The following is a 13,272-nucleotide window of genomic DNA, read 5'->3' on the forward strand; positions in this document are numbered from 1 at the left end:
AGCAAGGAGTCACTGTGTGTGTGTGTGTGTGTGTGGGGTTATAAGTTAAGACGATATCTCCCTCACATAAAGATCTTGATCATGTTACACGTCAGCACCATCACTCATGTCTGTATGTGTGTTAGTCACGACAGGTCTAGTGATGTCCCAAGCGTACATCATAAACACTGCAGGATTTCTCTCGATATAAACTAGATAATCAAAAGTAACAGACCTCTTGACACACTCCAAAATATATCAAACTTTCTATAATATAAAAACTACCAGAGGAATTCCCGGAAACAAACACTTGAGGTAAGCACCCAGGCAGATACATGGTGCTAATAGTGTCGTAGTGTCACCATCAGCAACAAACAATACAATATTATGTTTGTGTCTGACAGTAGAATCAGATGATAATGATACAAACGTAAAGGAAACTTGATATATTATATTTACCTAATGGCCACCAACTAGAGGTATGTGTATGGCCGTGTGTGTGTTTTTAAAGATTATTTCACGTATTATAACAATAAAAAATATAAACACGCTCAATATATATGGTAAGAGTGTGACGCGTGAGATCTCAAGGTGTCTTAAATGGATTCAGAATCTCTTAAAGGGGTTCAGAACCTCTTAAAGGGATTCAGAACCTCTTAAAGGGTATCAACCAGAGAGAGGTGTTAGTGTGACCAGCTGGTGAAGGTGTCTCTTCCTTTGAGTGTGTGTGTGTGTTGTGGCTCACGTCTATGTCTCAGAGATGGTAAGAGGATTTTGCAAACACACACACACACACACACACACACACACTCACACACACACACACACACACACACACACACCACAAATTACCTCACACATCCTCAACTTTCTCTCTCTAACCAACTTTCTTTTTCGTCTTTCAAAACAATAATTCCCTCTTGTGTTGTTACGACTGTGGTGGCGGGTGGCACACAATGAGCCACACCAATCGTACTTATGAACGGGATACACCTCAAGGAAAATGTTTCAGATCTGCTCTTCGATAACAGACCCTTTAATAGTGCACATATTTCCTCACCTAACGGGCAGAAGTTTAGCAATTGGAGGGGTTTAGTGAGGTAGTGTGTTTGTATGATAGTGTGGGAACCATGAGGTAAGGTGCCTTGGAACAGTTGCTTGGGGGAGGGCGGGGGTAGCAGGAGAGGGGGCGGGGGGGTATGGGGAGAGGGGCAGGGGGGGTATGGGGAGGGGGGTATACAGGTGTCGGGGAGAGGGAGGGAAGAGGAGATACAGCTGCCAGGTAGGGAGGAGAGAACTGCCGAGAGAGAGGGAGGAGAGAGGGGGTACAACTGCCGAGAGAGAAAGAGAGGGAGGAGAGAGGGGATATAGCTGCCAAGGAGAGGAGAGGTGAGGAGAGGAGAAGGAGGGGGCCTGGGGTTACAGCTGCCGGAGAGAGGGGGGAAAGGGGGTAAAGGGAAGGGATACAGCTGTCAATGAGAGGGGAGGAGAGGGGAAGGGGCCGGGTATAATGAGTATATTGAATATACTGACGATAGATACACGATACAAGTTTTTCTTATGGGTATATCGCCGTGTTATTCATTACGTCACACTCTACCAACCAACGGTACACAACAGACCACAATAGCAACGATACATCACAGAATAAACAAAACAACAGCTAAAAGGTAAACATTGACAGAAATACGTCACCCCTGGGAGTTAAAGAGACCAGCTAATGTTTAGTTATTCTGTTTATGATGATTATAACCCAAATAAACACAATTAGAGACCAAAACAATATTTATCGAGTCTTATAATTATTTTTTGTTTCTTATTTTATGTATGAATGGTATAGTGTGCATAAGACGTCTTGTTTGAGTGAAGGGAAAGCATATGTAATTGTTTTGATGGGATTAGTTTATATATCGGGTCCCTAGCGCCGAAATTTATCCTCAGAGAGACTTACGATAATTATTCCCCGTAAATAAAGATGGATGAGTTTATTTCACCGGTTAAATTATTCTAAAACACAAAAATAATTGATAAAATATTACATCAACATCATATTTTAATTTTTTTTCTCAACGTTCACATTAACACGAATACGTAACGAAAGTATAACTCATTTGGAACATCGTGACAGGAACCAGAGGTGACCTGAACCCAGCACTCCCCTCTTGGGACACCCGCCTCACTCTGTTTCCCCATACATCAATATTTGCTTCTTATGTGATATTTTATTTAGTTTATTTAGATTATTATGAATATTTAAGGAAATTATATGTGAGAAAAAACTACATACAAACATACATCAATTGATATAACCAAACAAAGTCCTTAAACTAAAAAGGCATTGACTGTGATTATAAATTGAACCCAAATCCTGTATTTTTCTTACTTACACTATACAGCACACCTACACATCACAGCTCATCCCTAACGCTACCTAAGCTGTGCCTGAAAATACCGGACATAAATATAACCTCTGTGTCACTGAATATTAAACTAACTGCTATGTAAAAATGTGTAATACTGTATAAAAAAAAAATATATACATACATACATATATATATAAATATATATTCATTATATTTATCCAGTTTCCAAGTTTTGCTACAGTTTTTCCCGCCAGCTGGGTGTGTGTGGGTTGTCCTCCAGCTGAAAACAAGACAAGAAACTCTCATAGTCACGTCATCACCACCGTTTGTTGTGTAGTTTCCTGCCTTATTACAACATATGGTCGTGTTATATTATCAACATTTTACTCTAGCCACTGTGCGTGTTGTGTCTCATGTTATATAAAATAAAGTTCATTCGTGTATTTTGATTCACTCGTATCTCAGCTCACACTCACTCATTACTTATCTAATAAAACTTTTAAATGAAACACTGTGTTATATTTTCCACTCAGGTATATCACTTTATTACTCCTTTGTCTACCTATCTATCTACCCGAGGTCGTTGTATCTTCACTTCACAAACTACTATGACAACGGAGGGACGGTAAACGTGACCAGACAGACGGTACACTTATTATTCCCCTGATCTCTTCATCCTTCAGTACACCTACAGACAGACACCTGGCGATACGTACACACTTTATGCACAGGTGAATTCACTCTCGCCCGAGGCTGTTGGCAAGTGGATGGTGGAGAGAAATAATAATAATAATAATAATAATAATAATAATAATAATAATAATGATAGTTGTATAAGACCTGACTAAATGCAGGTTGATACTCCAGGTCATAGACAGATAACACACACACACACACGACCTCTTATATAATACAGACTGTTGAGAAAGCAGTGGATATTCCTCGGGATATATATATATTTATATATATATATATATATATATATATATATATATATATATATATATATATATATATATATATATATATATATATATATATATATACACCTGTATCTTTAATACGGGTGGAATAACAAGCCGGAGGGGAGGGGGAAGTGGGAGGTGAAGGTGACTGTTTGAGGCATCTCTCTCTTTCTACACACCCCCACCCATCCCCCCCCCCCACACCCCATTCCTCACTCCTCCCAACCATCACCACCTCTACCACTACATAGATAGATTAAAAAAAGTAATAATCAAGAATAAGATAAAATAAAATACAATATATCACCAATTGACCTCAGTTTTACCATAGTCTTGCTCACACTCGGCCAGTGAAGTAAAGTAAAGTAGAAAAGAGTAAAGTGTCACTCACCCACCACCTACTTGCTCGTGAACTCTACTGAAAGATGACAGGTTCTTCACGGAGAGTTCATGCCGACGGTGCTGGGAGGGAGGGGGACCAGACAACGCACCCTTTGAGTATGATGACTTAATCCCTTGAGTATGATGACTTAATCCCTTGAGTATGATGACTTAATCCCTTGAGTATGATGACTTAATCCCTTGAGTATGATGACTTAATCCCTTGAGTATGATGACTTAATCCCTTGAGTATGATGACTTAATCCCTTGAGTATGATGACTTAATCCCTTGAGTATGATGACTTATTCCCTTGAGAATGATGACTTAATCCCTTGAGTATGATGACTTAATCCCTTGAGAATGATGACTTAATCCCTTGGGTATGATGACTTAATCCCTTGAATACGATGACTAATATATGTAAAATTCTCAACATTAAAAACAAAAATTCTAAACTTACCTATAACTTTACCGTAACTAAAGCCACTCAGAACTTCTCACTAAACCGAACCTTTAAAACATCTGAATTAAAAAACAAGCAATCATATTTTCTCTCTCAACCAATTAGAAGAAAAAAAAACATTGGCCTAAATTCATTAATTAATTACCATAGGCTAAATTAACCATTACCTTTGGAGAATTTCTTTTAATTGGTTTCAGATTCTCTTCCTCCTCTTGACAATAGGTTCATAAGAGGATCCAATACTACAGGTTCTTCGTAATTATACCAAAAGGAATGATAATACTACTCTTGAATCTCTTGGTAGTCGTGTCAAGGTTTCTCCTTTGGTGGAAGTTTGAACAGAGTCTTGGGTTAAATGGCTGGGGATTTAACTCAAGGTTATCTGAAGTAGTGAGTCTTGGAAAAGAAAAACCCTAGATTGATGGCAGCTGACTGGGTAGGCAGTGTGTGTGTGTGTGTGTGTGTGTGTGTGTGTGTGTGTGTGTGTGTGTGAGTAAAATCTACACGTCGGGACAAAGTAAAATAAAATGCACTGATATCATGATAACTTTTCTTAAATTTATATCCCATTTAACATGGATTAATTTAATTTAACATCAACTCACCTTGATATCATTTAACCCAAACCTAACCTAACCTAACCTAACGTAATCTGGTAGGATTATGTTTAATTATTCTCCAAAGGGATTTAATCTATGCAACCCATTAATCCGACTCGGTATTACCTTGAGCCGTGATAATGAGGGATTCTGCAATAGCTTCAACCCTCCCCTCACCACTGCAACCCTATGGTCTACATTGCAACTCTCCAGGTCTACATTGCAACTCTCCAGGTCTACATTGCAAATCTCCAGGTCTACATTGCAACTCTCTAGGTCTACATTGCAACTCTCCAGGTCTACATTGCAACTCTCTAGGTCTACATTGCAACTCTCTAGGTCTACATTGCAACTCTCTAGGTCTACATTGCAACTCTCTAGGTCTACATTGCAACTCTCTAGGTCTACATTGCAACTTTCTAGGTCTACATTGCAACTCTCCAGGTCTACATTGCAACTCTGAGGGTCTCTGCAATACAAGGCGGAAAGCAAATGCAATATATATAGTCTATACATACTGTACATAGTGATAATCCTTCTAAGAATCGGTGAGCTTGATCGATCTTTGATGGAACTGTGAGATCTCCCAGCGGTTGATCCTACACGTTTGGCTGAGACTAATGTGTTCAACTGTGTTCAGAGGTTCAGTTCAATGTTCAAAATGAAAAAAAAATAATAATAAGGAGGTATTTTATTATTGTCTAATCTGTCTGTATGTATGTGTGTGTTATGAGAGACGTTGCTAAATCTCCTCCAGCTTGACCTAAAGACGATGGTACTCAAGATAACACAAGGAGGTACACAGGCTTCTCTTGTTATCTGGAGGACATCGTTATCAGGTCAATTAGAGAGGTTTGGTTAGGTTAGGTTAGGTTACGTTTGGTTAGGTTAGGTTAGGTTTGGTTAGGTTACATCTCAATGGAGCTGCACATGGCCAGGAGATTATCAACAGCGTACACTCTGGGTAAGGCTTCACAACAAACACTCCTGGTCAAGTGGCACGGGAGTAAGTTAGCTGGAACATTGTCAACATTCACGCCCACATTCCCAGGCTTCAACAAAAGGTTACAGCTACTACAACAGGTAACAGCTACAGCAACAGGTAACAGCTACAGCAACAGGTAACAGTTACAACAACAGGTGACCGCTACAACAACAGGTAACTGCTACAACAGGTGACCGCTACAACAGGTGACCGCTACAACAACAGGTAACTGCTACAACAGGTGACCGCTACAACAACAGGTAACTGCTACAACAGGTGACCGCTACAACAATAGGTAACTGCTACAACAGGTGACCGCTACAACAGGTGACCGCTAAGTGCATCAATTTAGCGACACAAGGTTAAACGCTTTTCGCTCGCCTCGCTCCTAAATGTAAGCAAGACGGATGACAAGTCCATTAACACGATAATTGTCCTCGTATCCACCATTACAAACGGTGAAGAAGCCCGGCTTTAGTGTGTTAATTAGGTGTTGTGTTGTGTGGTGTGTGTGGTGTGTGTGTGTGTGTTATGTGTGTGTGTGTGTGTGTGTGTGTGTGTGTGTGTGTGTGTGGTGTTGTGTGGTGTATTATATTGTGTTTTGTGTTGTGGTGTTGTGTTGCGTTGCAGTGCATGTATGTATGTGTGTGTGTGTATGTGTTTTGTATATATATGTATCTGTGTGTATATGTATGTATATGTGTATGTATATTATATAAAATAAACCATAAATAAAATATAGACCAACAAACTTTAAGAGGGATCCAATATTCCTCTAATCATATAAATAACAATCTTATCTTTAACACCACTTAACTGTCACCACTTAACTGTCACCACTTTAACACCACTTTATCACCACTTAACTGTCACCACTTTAACACCACTTTATCACCACTTAACTGTCACCACTTTAACACCACTTTAACACCACTTTATCACCACTTTATCACCACTTTATCACCACTTTACTGTCACCACTTTATCACCACTTTACTGTCACCACTTTATCACCACTTTACTGTCACTACATATTCAGAGGACCAATCAACTTTGAGCCTCCTAAACAACACGTCTCAATCCAGTATTTCCAATTCTTCTTTAGACTGCTGCAGGATAATGTCTTGTGGATTAACATGTAAATCGTAATCTAGTAGCCAGCTTTAGCTTATCACGGTGTATCAGCTTGATGATGGATGTAACAGCAGAGGAGAGGCAGATAACCACAACACACGTCACCTGTATCTCGCTTCACCTGTCATCTAACGCCAGGTAGATTAAGCTTATCTGAGTGACTTCCGTAAATTTTCTATCGGGGATAAATTCTGGCTTATGAGAGACTAACACCTTATCTTACAGCCACACACCTAACTGGCTCTTGTAGGTCGACTCTAGTTAAATATCTTACTTAACTACCTAATGACCATCTTAATGTAACAAAATAAGAGATTAGAGTTTGTTAATGAGAAGTGGCTGAGATAATTAGGTGTTGTTATTATACATTATGAAAATTATTATGATATTTATGTTTAATTTGAATAGTAAGTTATTATTAAAGTTAGTTTTTCATCACACACACACACACACACACACATACACGTATAAAATTCCTTCCTAAAACTGAAACTAATAATATGTAAATTTTAATAACATGGCAAATATATTCACTTGGCCCTGTAGAGAAAGACTTTATTACAAGGACTCCAACACCTGTCTCCATACCCAGTCTTGCCAGGTTGATATTTGACCGTCATTATAACTGTTGTTGTGTGTTAATTAAAGGTGTAATATGTGGTACTAAATCTCCAGGTATAAGAGGAAAAAAATAATGTAAATAATGTTGATGAGTCTTTGAGAGTTGGGCCGTGAAGTGACGTATTAACCTTACCTGTGAAGTATGTTGTTAATGATGGTGATTAATTAGGGGACACGGTGACAGGTAGGTGGTGGTGATAGTGATGAAGACCATAACACTATCATCATCACCATCTTGTGGCCAGGGTGGGGGGTCACCACTCCCGTTAAGACTACAGAACTCATACATCACACAGATCTTATGAGACCAGTGGCTGACCCTCTTAACTCCCTCAACCTGCTGAGTCACTGTCTGGCAGGTCTCCATGGTCTTTACTGGTCAGGTCACCAAGGCCTTTACTGGTCAGGTCACCAAGGTCTTTACTGGTCAGGTCACCAAGGTCTTTACTGGTCTGGGTCACTGTTGGGGTTCTAAATGGTCTGACTTCATCTACTGGTCTCTGAATGGTCACCCTAGGCGACTCTCTTGAGCAGTATCTTGGTCAGTGAATAATTATACACAGGGTCATTACTCATCCCCTGACCCCATTTGACCCCCTAACATAACTGGTAATCGTCCAGGGGCAAGGCCCGAACAGGTACCAGGTGGTTGTGGGTCACCTGAAAGAGTCCTGTGGGTCACCTGGCGGAGTCCTGTGGGTCACCTGAAGGAGTCCTGTGAGTCACTAATGCTCGCTGGGGCACTAACGACAAGGTGGACTCACTTCACCGCTTCATGGTGGTATAAATGTCAGTCGTGACGCTTGAGTGACATTCCAAGTGCCGCCTCATGGTAAGTTATGTGACTTATCTTTGTGGCAGAGCAACACGCGGCTCTATCATGGTGTACCTGACTCAGTGAGATATTCATTATTTTCTATGCTTGTTTGTTGTTGTTTGTGGTTGTTGTCTGTTGTTGTCTGTGGATACTAGTCAATGGATCTCTGTGATGACTGTGGCTGTGTGATTAAGCACTTATATATGGGAGAGGGAATCAGTTCTGTGATGGTCCGTCCGTCTGAGGGCACGTAAGTCTCCCTTAACTACCACATGCTGCTTCACCGTTAATGTTTAATGTGTCTCTGAGAATCTCGTTTGTATATATGTTAGTAAATAAACCATGAAGAGATGTGGGTTATTTTCCTGACTACCTGTACACTTTCGGGGGTTAATTACAGGTATATGGCATTGTACTGTGGGTGTTTTATAGAGGCGTCTCTTTGATGGTGTTTTGGCACGTGTGGGAGGGGAGGGAGGTTTTAAAGCATGGTATCAAACACACACACACACACACATACACACACATTGACACACTATCAAAGCTGTTATTACCACTTCAAAAGGTCAAACAGGCTTAAGGGTGACCTCCAGTGACCTCCAACCTTCATCCACCTGATTGACCTTACCCCCCAGGAGGTAATAAGGTGACCGGCACCACACACAATGACGTCATATTGTTGCTTCATAGGTCACTTGTGTCATCATTGACCTCATTTGACCCATTAGATAAGACAACAGGTTGGGGGAGGTGTGGAGTCTTGTCCACTTTATAAAACGTCGCTGTCTGTGTGTGTGTGTGTATGTGTGTGTGCGTGTGTGCGTGTGTGCGTGTGTGTGTCAGGAGGAGCGAGAGAAGAAAGTGAATCGTCTTATTAACGTCTCAGTCTTGTTTAGTTATCGGCTGCAATATTTACGATAATTTTACTGTTTTTAATTATTTTCTGGTCTATTTTTACGTTCCTAGTTATCATAGCAGTAGTGAAGAAAGTACCTGGTGTCTCTTCTTACCTGACCTAACACACGAGGCGCCTGGATCCCGGAACCCGATTGATCGATATTTGTGTCCTCCACCGGGAACACCCTCAGAACGGGAGGCAGAGACCAGGTGAGCTGAAACGTCCCGTGGCCCCAACGTCCGTGGCCCTAATGTCCGTGGCCCTAACGTCCGTGGCCCCAACGTCCGTAGCCCTAACTTCCCGCCAACTCTCGCTCTCAAATGTAATCACGAGTCCATCTCTTCCTGGCTCGGTTTTTCAGAATCTCTTTTTTTTTTACTACGTTATCTATCGCCTGTACCGTGTGTGTGTGGACTAGTCATCATAGATTGCAATATACAGACCACCATTTGCAGTCTCCGTCATCTGGCAGCTGGGGAAAAGTCCATTAGTTTTGTGGGGCCAATATTCGTTAGTAGCTGAGAGTGTCCAGTGAGGGTATTGATTTGCTTCTGCTACGCTCATATCTCGGTGAAAATCTCCCAGAAATAAAGGTAGGATATTATTTCTGTCCATGGAATGATATAGCGATGAAACAATAGGTAGAAGGAATAGGATGATGATGTATGTGGACGATGACAAATAAAACCCGTAGAGTTTTTCATTGATGGAAGACTTTCGTTCAGCTTTGATTGCCAGTAAAAAAAACAATGTTGTAGGTGGCTCTGGTGTCTGTGTATGGCCGCTAGATGGCTCATGTGTGGTAATGGGATGTGAGGAAATATTACTTGTTAGGGGAAATCAATGTAATAACACAGCTGTCAGGTAGAATTTTCTCCAGGGTAAACACATAAGACTCTCCTCCTTCCCCACCCTTTCCCCTCCTTGCTTCCCTTTGTCTCCCCCATTATCCCCCTCCCCCTTACCCCCCCTTAGAGGACGCCCACGGCCACTGAGCTTATTAATAAGTAATCATTTTATCGACTATAGAGTAGACCACAATGTTTGTGTTGTTAACTCCCAAGGCGGCCACTTTTTTGCTACATATTCATCATTTTCATTATATCTCAACTATTATTTTACATTTCCTCATTCATTATACACCAGAAAGAATAAAATTATAATGACATACCTGTTATCTTACTCATGGCTCATCTAGTACACATTATTACCACAGTCTGAAGACCCTTACAGCACCAGTCACTAATGTTCGATCAATGGTTAGGTTAGGTTAGGTTAGTTTGTCTGGTAAGGTTGTTTGGTTAGGTTAGGTTAGCTTAGGAGTAACTAGGCATATATCAACAAGCCTCATTTACCACACACCTAAGAAACTCTCCTGGATCACGTATTCATCTTACAAATGGTGAAATATTATTCTAAGGGGAAATTTCCTCTGATATTAACATTTAAATAACGGAGGAAAATATAATTAAATGTCTATTTATTCTACAGGGAAATATTTTGCAGTTTTTGTGGTTTATTCTTTTTTTTCGGAAGGATTTTATATGGAGGAGAATTGTTCGTTGCTTGGAGACAAATAGCTCAAGTGCCTTATTGATAATTGTGGTAATGTGCCTTTTACCTTACGTGGTTTCTTGTAGCCAAAACTCAAGTCCAACCTAACCTAACTTAACCTAATATCAAGTCTAACCTAACCTAACTTAACCTAATATCAAGTCCAACCTAACCTAACTTAACCTAATATCAAGTCTAACTTAACCTAATATCAAGTCCAACCTAACCTAACCTAACCTAATATCAAGTCCAACCTAACCTAACCTAACATCAAGTCTAACCTAACCTAACCTAACCTAACATCAAGTCCAACCTAACCTAATATCAAGTCCAACCCAACATCAGTTCGAACCTAACCTAACCCAACCTAATATCAAGTCCCCACCTAACTTAACCTAATATCAAGTCTAACCTAACCTAACTTAACCTAATATCAAGTCCAACCTAACCTAACTTAACCTAATATCAAGTCTAACTTAACCTAATATCAAGTCCAACCTAACCTAACCTAACCTGAAAGACGTGTGTTAAGTGGTCTATTACAAGATGGCCGCTCACTGTTGAAATCATGACAAAACTCCACAGTACGCAACCATCTTTACCTGGAGTCTTCATTCACTAGTGGAGTAAGTTTTTCATTTTCTTTCTTCTACGACTTTCATCTAGACCATGGGTTCTTAACCTGGGGTCCATGGATGGGCTTCAGGGGGGTCCGTGAAGGTCAGATAAAAATTTAACATTTATATTCACTATATTTTTATATTAAGTTGTTCTATTTTTGTCAATATATACCAGGTGTTATGTATGTGTTTTTGGTTACTGTATGCAAAGTTGTGCTTATGTGCATTTTCTAGGGAGGGGGTCCATAGCTTTCACCAGATTCCTAAAGGGGTCCGTGACTCAAAAAAGGTTAAGAACCACTGATTTAGAGGAAGCCATCGGGAGGACTTGATTACACTCCCTTTAATATTATATCCGGCTGAAGCGTTAGTGTAGGTCCTCTGCCGAATGTACAGTAAGCTTGAGCTGATGACTAAAGGTATAGGTCTCCAGCTTGTCGAATACTAGATCAAGATTTTAGACAATTTGAGTTTGTTTTATTGTCTAAATCTCTTCGCCTCGAATTCATGTTCTCTTTCCCTTCGTTATTTCTTCCTCTCTCTTCTTCATGTTTTTCTTTCCTCTCCCTTTATTATTCTACTCTCCCTTCCCTTTATCCTTTCCCTCCCTTTATCCTCCAACAATCCTCCCTTGATGATCTTCCTCCCCTCACCGTCCCCTTCTCCTCGACGCCCTTCTTCCTCGACCCCTTCCTTCTCCTCGACGCCTTCCCTTCTCCTCGACCCCTTCCCTTTCTCCTCGACGCCTTCCCTTCTCCTCGACCCCTTCCCTTCTCCTCGACCTTCTTCCCTTCCCTCCTCGACCCTTCCCTCTCCTCGACCCCTTCCCCTCTCCTCGACCCCTCCCTTCCCCTCACCCTTCAACGTAGAGACAACATAAGGGGCGCCACTTAAGAGAATTTGACATCTTGTGTGTTCAGTCAGAACCTTCCTCTTACCCTGAGCACCTGTTGAACACTTAGCTCTGGACACCTGTTGGACAATCTCTCTCTCTCTCTCACACACACACACACACACACACACACACACACACACACACGAGACTCTTGAGGCGAGACGTCGTGACACTCAGCTGAATTAAACGTCAATAACAGAATCCCTATATGGTAACTCGTAGCAGTGTTGCCAGTTTGGTGGGTTGAATAATAATAAAATATCTATTACTATTTTCAAGATAATCGGGAAAATATTTAGAGATTCAATTAGTTATTTAATGGATGACCGTTAGTTTTAACTATTAAGTCAATCTAACCTAGCCTAACCAAAACCTAACCTAACCTAACCCAACCAGACTCAATATTTTGCGATATCAAGAAACGACGATTGAATCCCTTTGTTATCTTGCATCTCCGTGTTTATGTTAGATTTACGGGTCTGGACTCCACAGTTTTTCTCGTCATAAAAATTGAGACATTTGAGGGCCAGTTTTAGTCTTGTTAATTGGTTAGGTTAGGTTAGGATCGTTCCTAGTCTTGGTAAGGGGTGAAATGAATGAATAAATTAGAATTTTTTATATATAAGAACTGTAGGGATGGATTTTCATACTAGGAGTGGTAGTAGTGGTGGTAGTGATAGTGGTGGTAGTGATAGTGGTGGTAGTGATAGTGGTAGTATTAGTGGTAGTGGTGGTAGTAGTAGTAGTGGTGGTGGTAGTAATAATAACAACAATCATCTTAACAGCATAAACACATAGCTAACAATAATATTTCTCAACTCACTAACCTAACCTAACCTAAACCGAACCTAACCTAACCAGTTTTTTCCACTCATCTTCACTACCAGTAATAAGACCATCCTCATCTGCATAACGAATATTTGATAATACTTAAACACGGACTTCTTTCTTACTTCGCTATTTATCATTTATTTCTTTATATATTCTGAATTGATAT

Source organism: Homarus americanus, unplaced genomic scaffold, assembly GCF_018991925.1.
Source record: "Homarus americanus isolate GMGI-L3 unplaced genomic scaffold, GMGI_Hamer_2.0 scaffold1024, whole genome shotgun sequence".
NCBI lineage: Eukaryota > Metazoa > Arthropoda > Malacostraca > Decapoda > Nephropidae > Homarus > Homarus americanus.